We start from the raw sequence: 20,461 nt of genomic DNA on the forward strand, positions 1-20,461 counted from the left end.
ACCGGCATCCAATCACGGTGGTACACACACACACGCTCTCACTCATCTGAGTTACACGGCTACCAAGATGATCTCAGGTGCGCCGAGCTGGTACGGAACATATTGAACTGATCGACGGCGAATTGTCTCTCAGACAGGCTTTTCACCTCTGAGCTCCCTGACTAACAGTGATCAGCTAGGTAGTGAAACAGTCAGCTGCTTCTAAACCTTAAACAGCTGCATCTCGGCGCTTCCACGGAGAGATGATTTGAAAGCCGAACATCGCCCATTGGGAACACCTTACTATCACTAGTTTAAGAGACTCTTAAGGTCTTGCAGAGGTGCCTGTCTAATAGCATGCGCTTTGCAAGCTATAGGTGTTTAGGCTGAGGCAGAATGCCTGTTAACAAAATGTTTTTCTAAAGGGGCCTCGCACTCTTTTCCAAGCAATGGTCACCATCCCCACCGAGTGTCACAACGTAGTCATGTCCTAGGACATCACCTGTTAGTCTCCATTTGTCTGCCACCAACACTTTAGGTTACAGGGTCACAACCGCACCCCGGAGAGCAGAGGAGCCGTTGTCGTTCTGGCGGCGCAGATTGGGCTGAAGGTGGGGCGCTTGAATCTCGCTGTTGGAGGCCGTCTGAAACTGACCCAAGCCTTTCCCTTGAATTAAATGTAAATAAATAAATGAACCCCAGATGCACATGGAATCAATCACGTGTTTCCTTTGAGCCGTTTCAAAGACTGCTCCAGAGTTTACCTTGCACAGATGCGCAAAGATTAATGATGGGGGTGCACGCTTCCAGGCGCCTTACAACTGTAGGGACTGATTAGAGACAATTCGTAGCGTGTGTTCGTTTCCATATACGCCCCGTGTTGCAATGGTAGGATGAAGTCAAATACGGCTTGGACGCGTAACGGCATTCTATCCAACTGCAGGACTTGAGGGTTTTTTGTGCTTTGTTCTGTTTTCGTTGACATCGCATTTGTAAGAGCGTCAAAAAAAGGCAATTCCAGCATCTAACACGAATAAAAGGGCTATTGAAACTGCAGGGCTGCGCAGCTTCTAAAATCCTTGCACACAATTCTCCGTTATTGTTACTTCCTTCTTTCTGTCTAACAAAGTTCCCTTTTCCTGACCGGACGGGGAGACTTTATCATTCCAACTTGAAGCCAGCCTTAAGTCCTCTGAGGCGCATTTGTCTGCTAGCATGCATTTTGTGAAAGTTTTTTTTGTTGTTGTTAAACGGAAAGCGACTTTGAAAAAGGTTTCCGCCGCTGCCCGACACTCTATGTTAGACTGCATCAAGAAGGCAGTGGCGGCGGCGGCGGCGCGCGCTGCAGCCGTGGCCGAGTGGTTAGGGCGATGGACTAGAAAGCCGTCGGGGTATCCCCGCGAAGCTTCGAGTCCTGCCGCCTACGGTGTCGTCGTGTGTCTGCGCAACAAAGGAAAAGCACCTGTTTCGCTTTTCCCGCAACTTTTAAAACGCGAATGATCTGGATTTCTACATGATTGGCTCTTAAAATGTGATCTGATCTTCATCTGACGCATAATAATAAATAAAGACAGTCTTGTTTAACAAACAACACACACAACATTTTACATTGTCAATTCAGTTCAAATCAATGTATTTCTATATAGCACCTTTCACAACAAGGTTGTCTCAAGGCACTTAACAATGCAAGTTGTTAAGAGCCTTGTGTCTAATATGCCACCTAGGTTACGTGCTGTCTCTTTGAGGCAAAAGTTTAAATCCTCTGAGTTAAGTGCTGAAGTTATAGTAGTCCTATCAGTATTGTTGCCTCCGATCAACAGATCCTCAGTTTTCTCACAGTTGAGTAACAAAAAGTTTTCACACATCCAAGTCTTTCCTTCATTAATGCATTTAACTAAAGTGATAATAGAAGAGTTGTCGTTTGGTGTGAACAAAATGTTTATTTGAGTGTCATCAGCATATAAATGAAAGTTCATATTATTTTTTCGTATTATCCTACCTAGCAGCAGCATGTAGAGAGAGAGAGCAATATTGGTCCCGGCACTGATCCGTCTGGTACCCCAAATTGAACTGGTGACGTTGATGAAGCAGTACAATTATTAGATATTTGAACATAATGAAAACGATGAGTAAAATGTGAAGTAAACCACTGAAGGACGGTTCCAGATAAGCCAACCTCAAACTCAAGCCTGTGTAACAAAACAGAGAGGTCAACCGTGTCAAAGGCAGCTCTAAGATCTAGAAGCACAAGCACTGTTGCATTCCCCACATCAGTAGCTAAGAGAATATCATTTACGACTCTCATTAATGCAGTTTCAGAAAGCAGACTGAAATTTCTCAAGTATATTATTTGAATCCAGATACGATTGACATTGGGCAACAACTATTCTCTCAAAACTTTTAGATTGAAATGGGACCTTTGAGACAGGCCTGTAGTTGTTAAGAACTTGTGGATCCAAATTTGACTTCTTAAGGAGCGGTCTAACAACCGCTACCTTAAATTGATCAGGTACAACGCCTGACGCAAGCGATGCATTCATCATACTAATTATAGGTCCTGCCAGTCCTTCGAGGGAATCTTTGACTAGCTGAGTGGAGATGGGATCTAGCGAACAGGTGGTTGACTTTGTCTTACGTCTGTGTCCATGAGTCCACCATAAGAAGAAATCTGAACAGGAGTGGTGATCATGCGAGGTCACCATGGAGGAAACCACTGCTCTCCCCCCCAAAAAAAACCACCACTGCCCCTCTCAAGTTTGCTAAAGACCACATGGATGTTCCACAACTCCTGGAACAATGTTCTGTGGACAGACGTGACAAAAGTTGAACTTGTTGGTAAATGTGCACAGCGTTATGTTTGGAGATAACAAAACACTGCATACCAACTCCAAAACCTCATCCCTCATGGGAAGCATGGCGGAGGCTGTACGGCTTGCAATCATCGAGGGACCGATGAATTCCAAGATGTATCAGGAAATTCTACAGCAGAATGTCAGGGTGTCTGCCTGTGATCTAAAACTCGAAAGACGCTGGGTCATGCAGCATGACAAAAACAAAGGAGTACATCAACAACAGAGTGGCTGAAACAGAAGAAATTCCGTATTTTGGGATGGCCAAGTAAGAGTCCTGACCCCAATCCCATTGAAGTGCTGTGGCGTGATCTGAAGCAGGCCGTTCAGCGCAAGACATCCCAAAAATATACATGAACTGAAACAGTTTTGCATAGAGGAATAGGCCAAAATACCTCCTAACTGCTGCTCAGGTCTGACCAGCCGCTACAGAAAGTGGGGATTGAGGTTTTTGTCATAAAGGAGGTTCCACTAGCTCCTTAATATAAGGGTTCACGTACTTTTTCCATCAATGACCTTGATTGTTTAAACCATTTGGTCAATAAAGAAACAGCAATGTCAAATGTTGGGCGTGTGTTGTTTGTTAAATCAGACTCTCTTTATTAATTATTATGACTTAGATAAAGATAAGATCACATGTTAGGAGCCATTCATGCAGAAATCCACATCATTCCGAAGGGCTGTTTACAAAAGTTTTTCTCCCAACTGTATGTGAGAGAAAAGAAGAGACGCTCACTGAGTAAGGTGGGGTTGTAGCTTCACAAATCAAAAGGACATTTGAACGCTCAAAATGGAACAGTAGCGCCCCAGATGGGACTCAAACCCACAATCCCTGTCTTAGGAGGCCAGTGTCTTAGCCATTAGGCCACTGGGGCACACTGGGTGAGGTCGATCATGCTGATGAAGAGCCACTTTTTTTTCCTTTGCTTTTTCAAAGGGATCCCCAAAATTAGGGAAGTTAGGCAGCAGAAGGTTTACTGTGACCTGAGAAGGACCGGCATCCAATCACGGTGGTACACACACACACGCTCTCACTCATCTGAGCTACACGGCTACCAAGATGATCTCAGTTGTGCCGAGCTGGTACTGAACATATTGAACTGATCGACGGCGAATTGTCTCTCAGACAGGCTTTTCACCTCCGAGCTCCCTGACTGACAGTAATCAGCTAGGTAGTGAAACAGTCAGCTGCTTCTAAGCCTTAAACAGCTGCATCTCGGCGCTTCCACAGAGAGATGATTTGAAAGCCAAACATCGCCCATTGGGAACACCTTACTATCACTAGTTTAAGAGACTCTTAAGGTCTTGCAGAGGTGCCTGTCTAATAGCATGCGCTTTGCAAGCTATAGGTGTTTAGGCTGAGGCAGAATGCCTGTTAACAAAATGTTTTTCTAAAGGGGCCTCGCACTCTTTTCCAAGCAATGGTCACCATCCCCACCGAGTGTCACAATGTAGTCATGTCCTAGGACGTCACCTGTTAGTCTCCATTTGTCTGCCACCAACACTTTAGGTTACGGGGTCAAAACCGCACCCCGGAGACCAGAGGAGCCGTTGGCGTTCTGGCGGCGCAGATTGGGCTGAAGGTGGGGCGCTTGAATCTCGCTGTTGGAGGCCGTCTGAAACTGACCCAAGCCTTTCCCTTGAATTAAATGTAAATAAGAAATGAACCCCAGATGCACATGGAATCAATCACGTGTTTCCTTTGAGCCGTTTCAGAGACTGCTCCAGAGTTTACCTTGCACAGATGCGCAAAGATTAATGATGGGGGTGCACGCTTCCAGGCGTCTTACAACTGTAGAGACTGATTAGAGACAATTCGTAGCTTGTGCTCATTTCCCTCTATTCCCCGTGTTGCAGTGGTAGGATGACGTAAATTCCTGCTTCGACACGTAACGGGATTATAATCAAGTGCAGGAGCTGAGGGCTTTAGTTTTGTTTCGTTTTCCATGGCGTTCGTAAGCGCGCAAATCAAAGGCAATTCCTGCGTCTAACACGAATGTAAATGCTTTTGAAAGTGCAGTGTGGTGCAGCTTGTAAAATCCTTGTCCACATTTTTGGTTTGTTGATGTTTTTTCTGTCTGCCAAAGTTGCATTTTGACATCCGGACTGGGGGACTTTATCATTTGAACGTGAAGCCAGCCTTAAACCCTCTGAGGCGTGTCTGTCTGCCGGCACGAATCTTGTGAAAGGTATTTTTTTTAACGGAGAGCAACTTTAAAAAGGTTTCCGCAGCCAAATCGCAGTCCGTGTTTGATTATAGGAGGAATGCGGCGGCGGCGAGCTCGCATTTGTCGTGCTCGAGTGGTTAAGGCGATGGGCTTGAAATGCGTTGGGGCTTCCCCGCGCAGGTTCGAAACCTTCCGACTCCGGCGTCTGCCGCACGTCGCCTTGTGCCTGCGCGGCAGAGGCGAAGTGCCGCTTTTCCTTTCCTGGTACTATAACAACGCGAAATCGCTTGGACCCGCTGCCATGGAAATCAATACTTCAGATAACTACACATTTTGCGTTCGCACCTCTGGTGCTCTACTTATGCCTTTGAAAACCTAATGAATAAAGCTGAAAGAACCGACACGATATGTAGGTGCTGGTAAAGCACGCAGTAAAGAACTGTTAACAGCAAGGGTTTCAGTGGGTTAACTGAGGAGAAGGCGTGATCGCTAATTGTTGACTTTTTATTTGGTGTTAGAAACACTCTTACTGTGCATGACGTGCAACAAATGTAGCCACAGAAATTGCATCACGCTTTCATGTATGCTATTGCAGACACCAACGTTGCCTAGATAGAAAACCGAAATAGCTCTCTTCGAATCTCTATCATTTGTCAATGGAAGTAAAAGGCGCTGCAATCTCATACGTTCAGAATCAAACACGCAGCTGTTGTTCGACTTTACTTCTTGACTAATTACAACTGAATGTCGCATGAGCAGTTACATAAACTTGTCTGGTATATTTGAACACAAATGCCGTTCTTCAATTAAAACTAACAGTACATTGTCAGGGACATTCAGTTCTATACAAACAAGAGAATATTTTTACCGTTCATGTGGACTACGTGTTGACTTACTGATTGGAATAATTGAAAGGTTCGGGCTCATAGCCGATGCAGTGCGTGCTAATTAGAACAGCAACGCTGAGCTCTCAGCACCGTACTGAGCCCAGGTGTTTTTCTAAAGCTGTCAGGTGCAGTTCATTTACATGAAGGAAATCTCTTACTGGGTACGATTACAATGCAGTAAGTAGCACAGACTACTTAGGGAGTAGCCCGATGCGTTTAAAAACGACCCGAGCCAGGCATGAGTCGAACCTGCAATCTCCTGATCCGTAGTCAGACGCGTTATCCATTGCGCCACTGGCCCTGGTATGACACTGCAGGACTGTAACCCAGTGAGATCAGCACTGCACCTAGTAAAATATTACCCCCGGTCCATTCTTTTCCAAAAGTGAGAAACACCTGTTTTCTACATTTTGTCTGTTTTAAAACCATATCTCTTTAAACCAAACCAAGAGTTTGTCTTTTGCACTGATATTCTGATTCATTTCGATTTCAAAGAAAAAAAAACATTATCTTCCAAAGCATCATAAAATTTTCCATTCTTCCAGACTCTACTTCTCTCTTGTAGTAGTATAGCAGACCTTTCCAGGTGAGCAGATCACAGAGTCCGAAATGAGCTTCCTCCATCAAGCAAAGTACCTGAACATGACTCTGTCTTCATAAAAGCGCCCCTGTAATAAAGAAATTAAATCCGAAATCAAGAGGGCAGTTGCCTACTGAAGTTCAAGAAGTCATCAATTTTAACCTAGCAACACATTAAAGGCTGCATCTATACAAGTACGATTCTAGAAATGCTCACCAGATTACGTTTTAAGAAGGAACTGCGCCTCAGGTTCCGCCGAGATCTTAACTTGGATGGCAGGATTCAGAGTCCGGAGTGCGGACTGATGGCGCACGGAGGGTCCACATACTGTGGATCCCTCAGTTTTCTTCCGCGTGTTTAAACCGCCAGCGTGTGACTCCCCTGTCCCCGTGACCTCATTGCTCTGCTCTCGCCTCTGTGCAGCTGAGCCCGACTCATGGTAAAGTGGAAAAAAATATGCCCTCATCGTGGGATTTACTCTGGATCGAGGATAGATGTCACCTTTTTATCGTTGAACAGGATGTATGTGATGTGGCGACTAGGTTCAATTTTGTATCCTTTTAAAAGATTAAGGACTGGGGTGAGCGTGATTTACCACCCTTTCAGCTAAGAACCCGACATGAGCACCGTTTAAGCTGCATAGACTCGGTCGTTTAACTCTTCTCCATTAGCAGGGTTAAGGTTAAAGAAAAAAAACATTGCTGACTTCTTTTTTTTTGCCAGCAGCTAGCGCTGATTAGCAATGTTTGTATTTCATGTTTTGCAAGTTCCATCCATTTTAAGAAAAACAAGTCGCGTTAAAGACAGGAAATGAATACTTGCATTTAATTAAGTCTAGCCGTAGGCGGTTGTCTGTAAGGACCAGTTCTGTTCGAGAAGACAGAACAAAGAAGGCACCACTGGGATTCGGACTCAGGATCTCCTGTTTAAGAGACAAGCGCTTTAACCAACTAAGCAACGGCGCCCCGGTAGTGTTGTCCTTTTGCAGCCACTTGGACACACCACTCAGACACATCTGCATTCGATGTGTGCTCCGCCTGCTCGCTGAGCAAGTTGCCACCTTTACATACAATAGCAACATCGACACCAAGAGAAAGGATGCCAAATGGCTTTTATCTGGAACTTTTCATGTCCAAGGAGCTCAATGTGCTTTCTGTGTACAACAGGGCCACTGAACTCCACAATGGCCACTGAACCACAGCAGTGGCTTGCTGGCTTGACATCTCCCAAGGAAAATGTTGAAATCGCATGTGGAACAGGAAAAGGACCCTCGAGTACGAGGGAAAAAAAAGAAAAGATCATCTGGAGCGCGCCAACCCATGTCTGGACAGCCCAGTTGCGAGAGAAGAGAAAAGTGTTTGAAGATTTAAGAGTGTCTTAGGTGGAGCCAAAATCAAGTGTCACAAATGCAAGTGGGAAGATTTCCAATGTTTAATATGGTCAAAATAAGCGGAAGTTACCAGCTGGTCCGGCACAGTCTGCCATGCTTTTGTCATATACTGTAAAGTGGTGTGGAACTGGGTGTCGAACTGGAGCCTCACCATTTGCATATGTGAGGCTCCAGTTATACATCGAGTGTCACATTAAATGACAAAAATGAAGAGAGTTAAAGCACCTGGAGAGGTTTTCTTACAACTTTTGAGCCGACACAGTTTTGGAAAATGTTTCCTTCACGCTGCACTGAACAACATAGGCAGCCAAGAGTCTCCAAAACAAAACAGAATGGACAGATAGGAGAAAATTCCCACTCGTCCTGAAGTTCCCAAAATCCAGCACTGAGCGTAAACAAAGTGTCTAAGTAGCGTGGGAATGCTAACCCTAACCCTAGCTGGAGTTTGAGCAATCCGGCACTGAGCGTAAGAAGATGAGTCAAAGTAACGTCTAATCGGATTAGTTTCCTTAGAGCTGGTTCAGAGTTTGCTCAAGAGTTTACCTTTCACAGATGCGCAAAGAAGAATGTTGGGGGTGCACGCTTCAAGGCGCCTTACAGCTGTAGGGAGTGATTCGAGACGATTCGTGGCGTGTGCTCGTTCCCATATACCGTACGACCCGGGGTGCAGTGCTAGGATGACGTACAATACCGCTTGGGCACGTAACGGCGTTATATGCAAGTGCAGGACGTGAGGGTTTTCGTTTGTTCGTTTTGTTTTGCTCTGCTTTGCTTTGTTTTGCTTTCCATCGCGTTGGTAAGAGCGTAAATAAAAAGGCGATTCCTGTGTCTACCACTAATGTAAGAGCTATTTCAAGTGCGACGTGGTGCGGCTTTTCAAATGCTTGTGGGCATTTCTCTGTTGTTGATTCTTTTTTTGTGTGTAACAAAGTGGCATTTTCATGTCCGGACGGGGAGACTATCATTCCGACATGAAGCCACCCTTAAGTCCTCTGAGGCGTGTCTGTCTGCAAGGCTTGTATTTTGGAAATGTTTTTTTGAAACGGAGAACGACTTTGAAATAGGCTTCCGCCGGCGCCTCGCGATCCAGGTAAGATTGTAGCAAGAACGCAGCGGGGGTGGGGCTTGCTGTAGTCGTGGCTGAGTGGTTAAGGCGATGGACTAGAAATCCATTGGGGTCTCCCCGCACAGGTTCCAATCTTGCCGACTACGTTGTCCGCCTTCAGTCGGTGTGTTTCGGCACAAGCAAAGAAGCGCGCCTCTTTGCTGTTCCTGGTGGTTTTAAAACGCACAATCGCTTGTACCCGCTGCCTTGGAAATAAGTTCTTCAGCGTCCGCAAATGGCATTTTGCAGCTGGAAGCAGATGTCGACGCGTTTTGCACAGAGCACCAAAAAAGCGTCTTTTTTGAAGGCCCAGGCACTGAGCATTGGTGGTTCAGTGGTAGAATTAGCGCCTGCCACGCGGGAGGCTCGGGTTCGATTCCCGGCCAATGCAGTGGCTTTTGCAGCGAGCGGCTCCATCACTTGCATCCCCTTGCAACTCGCAACTGAAAACCCACTGAAGCTAAGCAGGTGTGAGCCAGGTCAGTACCTGGATGAGGATGAGCTACAGGGAAACACAAAGCTTCCAGCTGGAAGCAGTGTTAATGGTGCCGGCGGGGGGGCGCTCACCCTGAGGTCTGTGCGGGTCCCAATGCCCCAGTATAGTAACGGAGATGCTGTGTTGTAAAAGGGCGCTGTCTTTTGGATGAGATGTAAAACCGAGGTCACAGCGCTCTGTGGTCATTCAAAATGACCACCAAAACCTTTGACAAAAGCTCTTGGTAATTGATGGTCTTCAATAATGCTTCTCCTTTAGGTACATTTTAAATCAGCTGAAAAATGCTGTGAAATGGGGGGGCACTTCAGGCCAGTGTAGGATTTGGGTTACAAGAACCATGAAACTGCACGAGAAAGCCCGTACACTGAATTACACGGCTTTCTATTCAAAGGAGGACAAAAGAAATTCCCTGAGTTTGATTTTTTGCAGCACAGAGAGGAGCACTGTCGTGAGGCCGGTTAGCTCAGTTGGTTAGAGCGTGGTGCTAATAACGCCAAGGTCGCGGGTTTGAGCCCTGTACGGGCCACGTCTAGGTCCAGGTCCAGGTCCCTGTTTGTGAAACAGGCAAATGACTGTCTCAGGGGCCCATTCCTCATTCTCAAGACACATGTATGCAGTATGTACACCGTGCATTGAGCAATAGGGACTGAATACACCACAGGTAAGGTTAGAAGTCATTCTGAGGTGCCACATGTGAGGGATACAGCTAGGCATCTGAAATGTAGGGTTTGAGACCCTTCAGGAGTACTGCATCCTTTGAGACAGACCCGTGCATGTTAAACAAATGATCATTTCTTTCGGCATTAGGGACTAAATATACTAAACATATGATGCTAAAATGTTATTTTCACATATATTAATGTAATAAATGATTGCTTATGCTTTATAAACAAATCTAATTAAAATAAAAGCTTAAGTTTTGTATTTATCTTGTACCATAGAACATGATTTGCTTTGTATTTCAAGCCCACAAAGTGTCCAAATGTTCTATGATCATTTCTTTCAGCATTAGGGACTAAATATACCAAACGTATGATGCTAAAATCCTAAAAAAAGGATGTGCTCCATCTCGTCAGTAGATTGGATTCCAAAACTGATTTGGGTCAATATACATTACCTTTGAAATTAAAGTACAGTCTACTGTAGGGAACCATCAACTTAGAAAGCATTGGCCTTCCCTGGGGGTCAGGTAGGTGCAAAAGATAAACCTTTATCCTATCTTTATCTTAAGATAAGTGGCCAAGCAGTATTTTTCCAAGTTTCACCAAGCACATCATGTTGCCATAGTAGACAAAGTTCTATAAAATGTTAAATAACTTTTAAAAAAAGCATCTTGGTCTTACAGTACTGTACAAGGTGAATTAAACTGTCCCTGGTAATAAAAAGTAATTAGAAGCATCTCAGAAACTTTATCTCTAGAAACATTAGCTGTTTTATAGCATGTAATTTAGTGTGATGTTGTCAGAATTCAAGGACATTATCACACACAGAAATTGGTTCAGTTAAATCTAAAAAACACAGCTAAACATGGGTTTAAATGTAACAGAAGTCTTACCTCTTGTCAAAAGATTTAATTCAAGAAGCGATGTAATAAATGATTGCTTATGCTTTATAAACAAATCTAATTAAAATAAAAGCTTAAGTTTGGTATTTATCTTGTACCATAGAACATGATTTTCTTTGTATTTGAAGCCCACAAAGTGTCCAAATGACGCACTACACGATATAAGGAAGATTATCACATGCATATCGGTATTATCTTTCTTATGAAAATGCATTCCTTTCATTACCTTTTACTTTTTAAAATGAACTCAAATTGTGTATAATGTAATAATTTAAGTAGAATAGATTCAGGTAGGAAATATAGAGTCATGATGTTTATGGCTGACATCATTTCACATGGGTGAATTTTAAGCTAAGAAATAAAAACATTTACAATGAAGATACCATTGCTTAATTTTAAATGCCTTTAAAAAATAAATACCTCCTGAGAATAATTTGCCACTCCCAGATCCTTGGTAAGGTACTGTTTGAATCCAATCAGGAGAGGAGCATCCAGGGAGTGCTTTCTATAGAGTCCAGCTTGGGCCACTCTCTTCCGGCCTGCTGATACTTTTTAACTACTCAGGGCCTGTAAGGATATAAAACACCGGTTTAAACATTTTATACCTATAAGACAAATTAGAATTTTAGTAAAAAATAGATACATCTGAAAAATAAAAAGTCTTACTGCTGATAGAGTTCTTCAGAACTCACATCTTCCCCTTCCTTATCCGCTTCTGTTTCAGTTTCTAGAGCAGCCTCTGGCATCTCTTTCTCCTGGACAGCGGCCTCTTGCTCAGGGCCGCTGGAATGCAGGTAGATTCTTTTCAACATGCTTTTACATAATATGTTGTAACAATGATTTCAAAAAGAAACTACAGAAGCCTTACAGATTAAAAATATCTCACCTTGCCAATGTGTCTTCAGGCTTCCCATGTACAAAAAGGCCCAAGGACTCTAGCAGTCTTACAACCACTATCCTGTTTGCCTCACCAGACACGATCTCTATTCTGTGGTAATCCACGATGACCCCGTTCTTCAGGTGATTCATCATGTCCTCCCTCGCCTGTTGAGAGGCCATCCTGATCTTTTCTGCCGTGGCGTGCTTCATACACGCCCTCTTCAAGTGAGCAGGAAGCTGATCAAGAGTATTCAGGCACATCTTGCACACCAGGGGAATCCGCGCGGGTTTCCTTTGAAAATAAATAATACCATCTGTGTATAGAAACAAGCTAAGACTGATTTCTTAAATTATCCTTAATTTTCTCTCTCATAGTTTGAGCATAATGATTTTATTGCATTTATATAAGAATTGCTCATTGCTCCTAAATAAATAATGGTTTCATAAAAAAGTGAACACTTACTTGGTCTCAGTCACAGACTTTCCAAAAGAAGCCATTGTGGAGTTCAGCAACTGCAGGTCCTAGAAGTGGGGAAGGAATTTTAAAAGAGAAATTGAATTACAATACAGAAGGAATGGCTGAGGGATCACTGAAATATATATATACAAATTCCAAAGACTGAGTCCATATAGAAACAACTACCTTTCATTTTCAGTATAAGAAAAAAAAACATTATCTTCCAAAGCATCATAAAATTGTCCCTTCTTCCAGACTCTACTTCTCTCTTGTAGTAGTATAGCAGACCTTTCCAGGTGAGCAGATCACAGAGTCCGAAATGAGCTTCCTCCATCAAGCAAAGTACCTGAACATGACTCTGTCTTCATAAAAGCGCCCCTGTAATAAAGAAATTAAATCCGAAATCAAGAGGGCAGTTGCCTACTGAAATACAAGAAGTCATCAATTTTAACCTAGCAACACAATAAAGGCTGCATCTATACAAGTACGATTCTAGAAATGCTCACCAGATTACGTTTTAAGAAGGAACTGCGCCTCAGGTTCCGCCGAGATCTTAACTCGGATGGCAGGATTCAGAGTCCGGAGTGCGGACTGATGGCGCACGGAGGGTCCATATACTGTGGATCCCTCAGTGATCTTCCGCGTATTCAAACCGCCAGCGTGTGACTCCCCTGTCCCCGTGACCTCATTGCTCTGCTCTCTCCTCTGTGCAGCTGAGCCCGACTCACGGTAAAATGGAAAAAAATATGCCCTCGACGTGAGATTAATTCTGTAGCGAGCCAGTGTTGCGCATAGCTGCCTTCAAAGCAGTTAACCCAGGTTCGATTCCCGGCCAACGCAGTTGCGAATGTTTTCAAATGCTGTCATGAGCCTTGGATTGTGACTAGCAAAGCGAAGCCTTTTGAAAGAGCTAAAGCACTGCAAAACGGAATTGAAGGAGAATCTTACAGGGGATTCTGAGCAGTGTCTGCATACATGCAGTCAGATAAAGGTGCTGAAAGCTTGAGCTACTCTCAATGTCATGCTGCCCTTCCCCGGAGTAAATCTGTTACATTGAAAGAATGCTTCTGGCAGGTTCAAAAAGGGACCCTTGTTAATTGGAGAAATCAATGATTTCGAATGAATTCTGTATGCGTTAAAAGACAGCTATACACAGAAAACATGCAGGACACTGCTCATGATGTTTCCGGAGCCGAAACACAGTGCGTTTTTCCAAGCCATTTGACAAAGCCCACCCACTGAAAACTGAAGCAGATCGTGTAAAGACGTTCAACTTTGTAACTACTGCACGCACAGGAAGCAGAATAAATTCCTCTTTTCAAACTGTCAAAGGTTTGCTTTGCGAACGCTGCAGGACATCGCACAATCTCTTTTGAATGGGGACAAACGATTTCTTATGGGGCGCAGTAAGTACAGACGTTTAAAATGCTCCACTCATGCCGACGATGCAGCATGAAGAAGCGCAACCTAACGTTTGACAGACAAAAGCCAGGCGCCGCTACGAGCAATATGAAATCATACTGACAGCACACGGCGTTTTGCGCTGACACAAAAGTAATCTCGACAGACGCTGTTCTCTGCATAAAGCTGAAAGAGCTAAAGAGCGTTTCTGTTGAGACGTAACAAGCTCGTTTCTTTCTACCATGATATCACCGTGACCAAATCTGTCTTTAAACACCTTGCTCAGTCTCTGACGAGACTGTCAAAAATTGCTTTCGCCGATTGTATTGCAAACCGGCGGAAGCGGGGTATTGGGAAAAGTTTTCAACTAGCAATAATCGCGCCTCGGCTAAACCTCACAGGCTACGATACTGCCACTGCGCAAAGCTGACGGTTGCCAGGCAACCGCGGGGATCCTATGGAAATCGTTATCGATCGTCTCATGGCATGTCGTTGCTATAACGCTTCATATTTGTCGTCTTCTTCTTCTTCTAGCTTGAGGTTTTGAAGAATTTCATGACAGACAAGGGCTCCGTTGGGAACAAAGGGCGTTGTGAGAAAACCGTTGCTTATTTTCAGCAGCAGAAATACAACCCTTTAAATACAAGATGACAGAACAATGACGAAGGGCATGCCGGGAGGAACTCATGCACTACAGAGGAAAGGGGGCGGGCACGTACAGTTCACATTCAAGCCACAAGTACTCTTCTTGGATGTTACACAAACAAATCCTAACGTCTTGAAAGCATTGCAGCATGTTTGTGTCCCACTTCCCGTGGCTGCAGGACGACTGACACGAACGGACAAACACAATCTGTGGCGTTTAGCGTGACATAGTCTTGCAGGTATCGTGCTGTCTCACTGCAATACTATACCGCTGGAGGAAACAGTCCATCTGGCCATGAAACTCATTTGAACGTCTAGCTACAGCAACTAACAATATCATGATTTATTCAGGATGTGTGGAATCAGCACGTCCCGGAGACAGCTTCCGAAATCGTGAGCATTCTCTGGTGGTAGGGGCGTTCAAGATGGCGCTCAGGTGGGAGGTAAAGTTTAGTGGTTGGGGAGTTTTTTTGAGTTTTTCATGACCTGAATGTTAATTTTTGCTTTTTTTGACTACAGAAAAATAAGGACTTAACACTAGTTGTTTAAACTTCAGTTATAATTGAAAGAAAAAAAAACGATTTTTTTTTAGGTCTAAAAAGTCCGATATGAGTAACACTGGGAAAAGAAAAGAGAGTGCTGGGTCTTCGAAGGAGAACTCTAAGATACCTCAATCGTATATGTATAGCACTACAAAAAAATCGATGGCAACTAAAGGGAAAAGTGAAGCAGCTGCAGGGGCAGCAAGAGGGCGGAGGCGCCGCGCGCCCGGCCGACGTGTTGGACCGGTGCGCTTTACGTGCTGAAATAAACACGCGACAGCCCCGAAATGTTTCCAGAGTGCTGTGCACTGAAGACTTGCCTGGTGCTCCTCCGTGCAGATTGTTTGTCCTCCTCCAGTGCGGGACGAGCCAACACAAGGGAGCGCATTCGCCAACATCCAGGCACGCAATGCGATTTGGAAAGCAGCTCCTTTCCAAAGAGTTGCACACGAACGATCCTTCAGTCCCGCTCGGGGGGCACGGAGCCCCCGCCACACACAGCTTCAAGTAGCGAGTCAAACACCAAGGCTTTCGCTTATGGCCACACCACCCTGAACACGCCCGATCTCGTCTGATCTCGGAAGCTAAGCAGGGTTGGGCCTGGTTAGTACTTGGATGGGAGACCGCCTGGGAATACCAGGTGCTGTAAGCTTTTGCTCTCCCGGCCAGCAGGGGTCGCCGTTGGTGCCGTAGGCTTTGGGAGGAAAACCTGCAGGATGGAAAGGTGATCTATAGCCTCATCTCTAGAGATGTTTTGTTGCTGTGGCATGTGTGTGACCCATATTAAAAAAAAAAACCAGTCTGTTAAACGAATATCGAAGCTGCCTCTAAATCTGCAAATGAAGATGAGTCGATAAACCACTCGTTTTTCGTATAACTAGACATATATTCATTTGTTACCGATTTCATTCATTGAGCACGGATACAATAGAGGTACAGCCATTCACTGTTTGACATGTCTGCACTGGTACAGAACCGAGCAATCAGAAAACGGGTGAAACTGTCTTTAGACTCAGCATACAGTACCGAGGCCCCCCATGACCAAATAAAGGCTAACCTCGATAATCAGCCTAAAGAACGCAGACTACAGCAAAACGACTGACTTTGAAAAGGGAATGAACGTCCGGAAGGAGTAGTGGAACTAGCTTGAGATGCTTCTCCGGACCCCTAACTAAAAGCCAGCGAGAACCAGCAGCGGCGTCCACTCCTGTCGAACCGGGATCCTTCCGCAGCCACGCAGCTCGTGGTGTCCTAACCCTCCCGTATCTGATTTTGGACCAAGCACATCAGGGGAGAGCGCGAACGCAGTCCCCCACTACCAGAAATTATGCAGTCGAGATTCCCCCATTTGGGGAATTCGCAGGGGTCAGCACAGCCGGAGTGCAATGGCCGAGCCTCGCCCTGGGTGAACCGATTTCGATTTTTAAGAACTTTATTTTCTTTTCACAAAAAAATACAGGAAATCACAAATCAGAAAGCTTTACATTAATATACATACTTAAAACAGTATATATGATCACATCTCATTACATTTTGACACGGTAACAGTTACATAGCAACAATTTTCTTTTTTTCTGGTGCAAATCACATTCTTTATTTAAACATGATAATGTTTTTCACAGTTTCTTGAGATACTGTCCAATGCTCTCTATTTCCCACAGATTTTCTGCTTCCTCCCTCCCTTCTCTCCACAGATCTCTGAGGTAATAGTTCTCTCGGGTGATGAACAGGGCCAGGCTACCTGCTGCCTTGACTGGGACCTCGATGCCTTTGAACAGCCCCATGTTCCTCACTCTCCACAGGGCGTCTTTCCCACTGTTCACCACGGCCCAGATCCTGTCAAACACGTCAGGGGGAAGTTTGACAGGAGAGATGCCATATATGATGAAAGCAGCGGTCAGGGTAAATTGGGGCGAGAGAGCCTGCAACCAATCTTCAAACTGTGCCCAGAAGGCCTTAGCAAAAAAGCAGGACCACAGGAGATGGGTCACAGTCTCCTCCTCGCCGCAGCCCACCCTAACGCAGCGAGGGCTGGGGGTGAGGCCCCTACGGTACAAGAAAGTTCGTACCGGTAAGCACTGGTGGACGACACTCCAGGCTAAATCTCTGTGAATGTTGCACAGAAATTTAGAGGATGTGTGTTTCCACACCTTCCTTGTTTGGGCTGATGTTAAAATGCCCACAGGGGTCTGCCTATTGTTCTGGGGTGCTACGAAATCTTCCAGTTTTTGGACGCTGACATCTCGGAGGGGAATATGGCCAATTGGGTGAGATCTTAGAAAACTTTTAACTGTCCCATAAATTGCAGGGCATGTGTCAGAGAGTGGGACGTCCAGCTTGGGTCTGACACCCCACACCCTGAACACCTCCCTACCTACCCAGAGCCTGGAAAAATAAGTCCAGGTACGCGCTGCAGGTGCTGTTGCAAAGCCTCTCAGCACAGAGGCCAGGAAAATGCACAGCAGCTTCGTAGCAATATCTGGGACAGACTTCCCCCCTGAGGGTAGCGGCCTGTACATTATTTCCCTTCTGAGTCTTTCCTGCTTCCCACCCCATAGAAATTGAAACATCAATCTCCTCAGCACCGCCGCAACACGGTGTGGGATTGGGAAGGTAGAAGCCAGAAAATTCAAGACAGGCAAGAGCTCGGCTTTGATGACCAGCACCTTCCCTGTCATGGTGAGGTCTCGGTCCTTCCATTGCATCAGTTTTTTGTTTAAGATTGGCAATTTGTTCTGCCAATTTACTGTTCCCATCTCTTCTCCAAAATACACCCCCAGGACCTTAATTCTCTTCTCTTGCAGCCTGAGATCATGTCCTTCTTTTGGCTCCCTCCAGTTCTGATAAAAAATCTCACTCTTAGATGTGTTAATTTTTGCGGAGGAAGCCAAAGAGAACCGATCACAGCACTGCAGAGCTCTGCTAATTGAGGCATTGTCAGAGAGGAGCAGGGTGACGTCATCCATGTATAGAGACGTCTTTACCTCTCCTCCCCCACTTCCAGGCACTGGTATCCCATTAATGGCCTGATCCTGGCGCAAGGCACAGGCTAAGGGCTCCATAGCCAAAACGAATAACAAGGGGGATAATGGGCAGCCCTGCCTCACCCCTGAACAGACTTCAAAGGTGCGTGATCTATTGCCATTAACCATGACTCTGCTGTTGCTACCTGTGTACAGCAGGTTAATCCACTTTCTCATGATGGGGCCAAACTTCATGTGCTCAAGTACCGATGTTAAGTACTGCCGGTTTAGGCGGTCAAAGGCCTTTTCTAGGTCTACACCTAAAATGCACAGAGGGAGGGAGCGATCCTCAGAGTACAGACAGACATCCCTCAACAAGGCCAGGTTGTCGCTCATCAGGCGTCCTGCTATCCCACAAGTCTGTTCTTTCCCTACCAGTGAGGCCACTACATTTTGTAGGCGCAGGAAAAGGGCTTTGGACAGGATCTTAGTGTCCACGCCTAACAGGCTGAGGGGTCTCCAGTTCTTTATGTCATTTTTTGCTCCTTTCTTAAACAAGAGAGAGATCGTGCCTTCTCTTAAGGAGTCAGGCAGCAATTCTGTCTTGTAGCTTTCCTCGAATAGGAGCAGTAGCGGATCCTGAAGCAGATCCCAAAAGGTGCAATAAAATTCTTTAGGGAGCCCGTCAGCACCCGGAGTTTTCCCCTTCTGTAAGCTCTCCATAGCCTGTCTCAGCTCTTCTACTGTCAAATCCCTCTCAAGTACTTCCCTATCTTCTTCACTCAAAATGTTTTCTAGCTTTGAGGTAAAAAAATGAATATCTTCATCCTTTACCTCTGTAGAGCTGTACAGTCTTGAGTAGAAGGCCTCGGTGCAGGAGAGGATAGCACTCGGCTCTGTTCTCTCTCGTCCCTCCTCATCAACTACACTTTCCATGACAGTCTTGGAGCCTACCACTTTCCTGAAAAAGAAGCGAGTACACTTCTCATTTTCTTCCAAGAACTGCACTCTGCTTCTTAACAGCACTCCTCGACTACTTTCTTCGGCTATGCTCCGGATGTCCTTTTTTAAAAGGGCGATATCCTCGAGCACATCGAAGCCACTGTGCAGCATCGTGTAGAGACGCTGCAGCTGCCTCTGTTTCCTGGCTAGCACTCCTCTCCGTCTGGCAGCAGCCTTCCTTCCCTCAGCCATGAAAAAGGCCTTTGTCCTCACCTTCACCTCCTCCCACCACTCTCCTACTGACCCGTACAGACACTGCAAGGACAGCCACTGTGATAGTTTCTCCTTGTAGCGGGATACTACCCCCTCGTTCTCTAGCAGCTTTGTGTTGAGTTTCCAGAGGCCTGGGCCAAAGACAGTCCCGCCCTGGAGTTCCACTCTACACCCTAAAGCCTGATGATCTGAGAAGAAGACAGGCTGAAGAGTGACCCCAACAACTTTCACTCTCTCTGAGACAAAGCAATAGTCAATTCTGGAGCTGCTATTCCTCCCTGACCATGTATATCCTGCTGTTGTGGGATATATACATCTATATGTGTCTGAGAGTTTAAAGTCTTGAACTAAGTTTTGCAGGGCCAGTGAGCTGGAATCCAATTTTATCGGCGAGCTAGACTGCCTGTCTGTGTGCTCTAAGATACAATTAAAATCCCCTCCCACTATCACGTCTGTGCTGCATAACAATAGGGGGGAGAGTGCCTTGAGTAGCTCCACCCTTCCTCCTACGTCAGTAGGGCAATACACATTGATTAGCCGCAGGTTAACGGTCCCCCATTCCACATCCACACACAGCAACCTGCCATCTATGACCCTCTGAATACTTTTCAATTTGAATGCCCATCCTTTGAAAAGAATGGCCACGCCAGAAGCTCTGTTGTTATTGTCCCCTGACCAAACAGAAGGCCCTTTATCCCACCTATCTTCAAAACTTTTATACCTCTCTTGATAGGCTAAAGCACACTCCTGCAACATCAACACATCTCCCTCTCTCTGCTGGAGGTAATCAAAGACAGACTGGCATTTAACTCTGTCATTGATACCTCTTGTGTTAAGAGAAATTATGTTAAGAGCCATATTACATAAGAAAGTGGAAACAGTCTTTACAAAACACATTTCTCTTCGGTCTCACCTGTTACCTTTTTCTTTTTCTTTTTCTTCTTACCAATTTCCTGCCAGCCATCCTCTGAATGAGCCTTCATCAGGGTGGCAGCAGTAAAAGCGTTCACAGAGTCCATTTCAAGGAAGGGGGTAGAGGGAGGGGTGGAGAGGTTCCAGCTGTCCCCATCGCCATGCTCTCCTTCCTCCTCGCTCGGGGAGAAAACAGAGTCATTTTTTCTTTTCCTCAAGTCCAGCTCCTGGGAGCACTGAGGGGAAAGGGGTGCAGCCGATGCACCAGTCTCCTCTTCCCCCTCACCCACCAGCTGCTGCAGATCCTCCGTGATGGACTGGATGGAGGAGAGGAGGGCATCTGTAGCACTTGCAGAGTCTGAGAAAAGCAGCTCCGCTGAATCCTGGGTATCCTCGCTGGACCCGCTCCACCGGGGGGCCCCACACTGG

General features: G+C 45.5%; 1 long non-coding RNA gene and 4 other non-coding genes across 5 annotated transcripts; 1 reads left to right on the forward strand and 4 right to left on the reverse strand.

Annotated features, from left to right (window-relative positions):
• Positions 1-6,111: 6,111 nt before the first annotated feature.
• Positions 6,112-6,184, reverse strand: trnar-acg (transfer RNA arginine (anticodon ACG)). Its single transcript has one exon. It is a non-coding gene; the product is annotated as a tRNA-Arg (tRNA).
• Positions 6,185-11,509: 5,325 nt separating this feature from the next.
• Positions 11,510-12,020, reverse strand: LOC138230068 (uncharacterized). Its single transcript, XR_011186115.1, has 3 exons — positions 11,905-12,020; positions 11,685-11,801; positions 11,510-11,585 (listed from the first exon to the last, which is right to left on the reverse strand). It is a non-coding gene; the product is annotated as an uncharacterized lncRNA (long non-coding RNA).
• Positions 12,021-14,041: 2,021 nt separating this feature from the next.
• LOC138230178 (U4 spliceosomal RNA) lies at positions 14,042-14,183 on the reverse strand. The gene has a single exon (XR_011186214.1). It is a non-coding gene; the product is annotated as a U4 spliceosomal RNA (small nuclear RNA).
• Positions 14,184-15,475: 1,292 nt separating this feature from the next.
• On the forward strand, positions 15,476-15,594 carry LOC138230069 (5S ribosomal RNA). The gene has a single exon (XR_011186117.1). It is a non-coding gene; the product is annotated as a 5S ribosomal RNA (ribosomal RNA).
• Positions 15,595-16,229: 635 nt separating this feature from the next.
• Positions 16,230-16,399, reverse strand: LOC138230160 (U1 spliceosomal RNA). Its single transcript, XR_011186201.1, has one exon. It is a non-coding gene; the product is annotated as a U1 spliceosomal RNA (small nuclear RNA).
• Between the last annotated feature and the right edge of the window lie 4,062 nt (positions 16,400-20,461).

The sequence above is a fragment of the Lepisosteus oculatus genome, unplaced genomic scaffold (genome assembly GCF_040954835.1).
Source record: "Lepisosteus oculatus isolate fLepOcu1 unplaced genomic scaffold, fLepOcu1.hap2 HAP2_SCAFFOLD_48, whole genome shotgun sequence".
NCBI classification, from domain to species: Eukaryota; Metazoa; Chordata; class Actinopteri; order Semionotiformes; family Lepisosteidae; genus Lepisosteus; species Lepisosteus oculatus.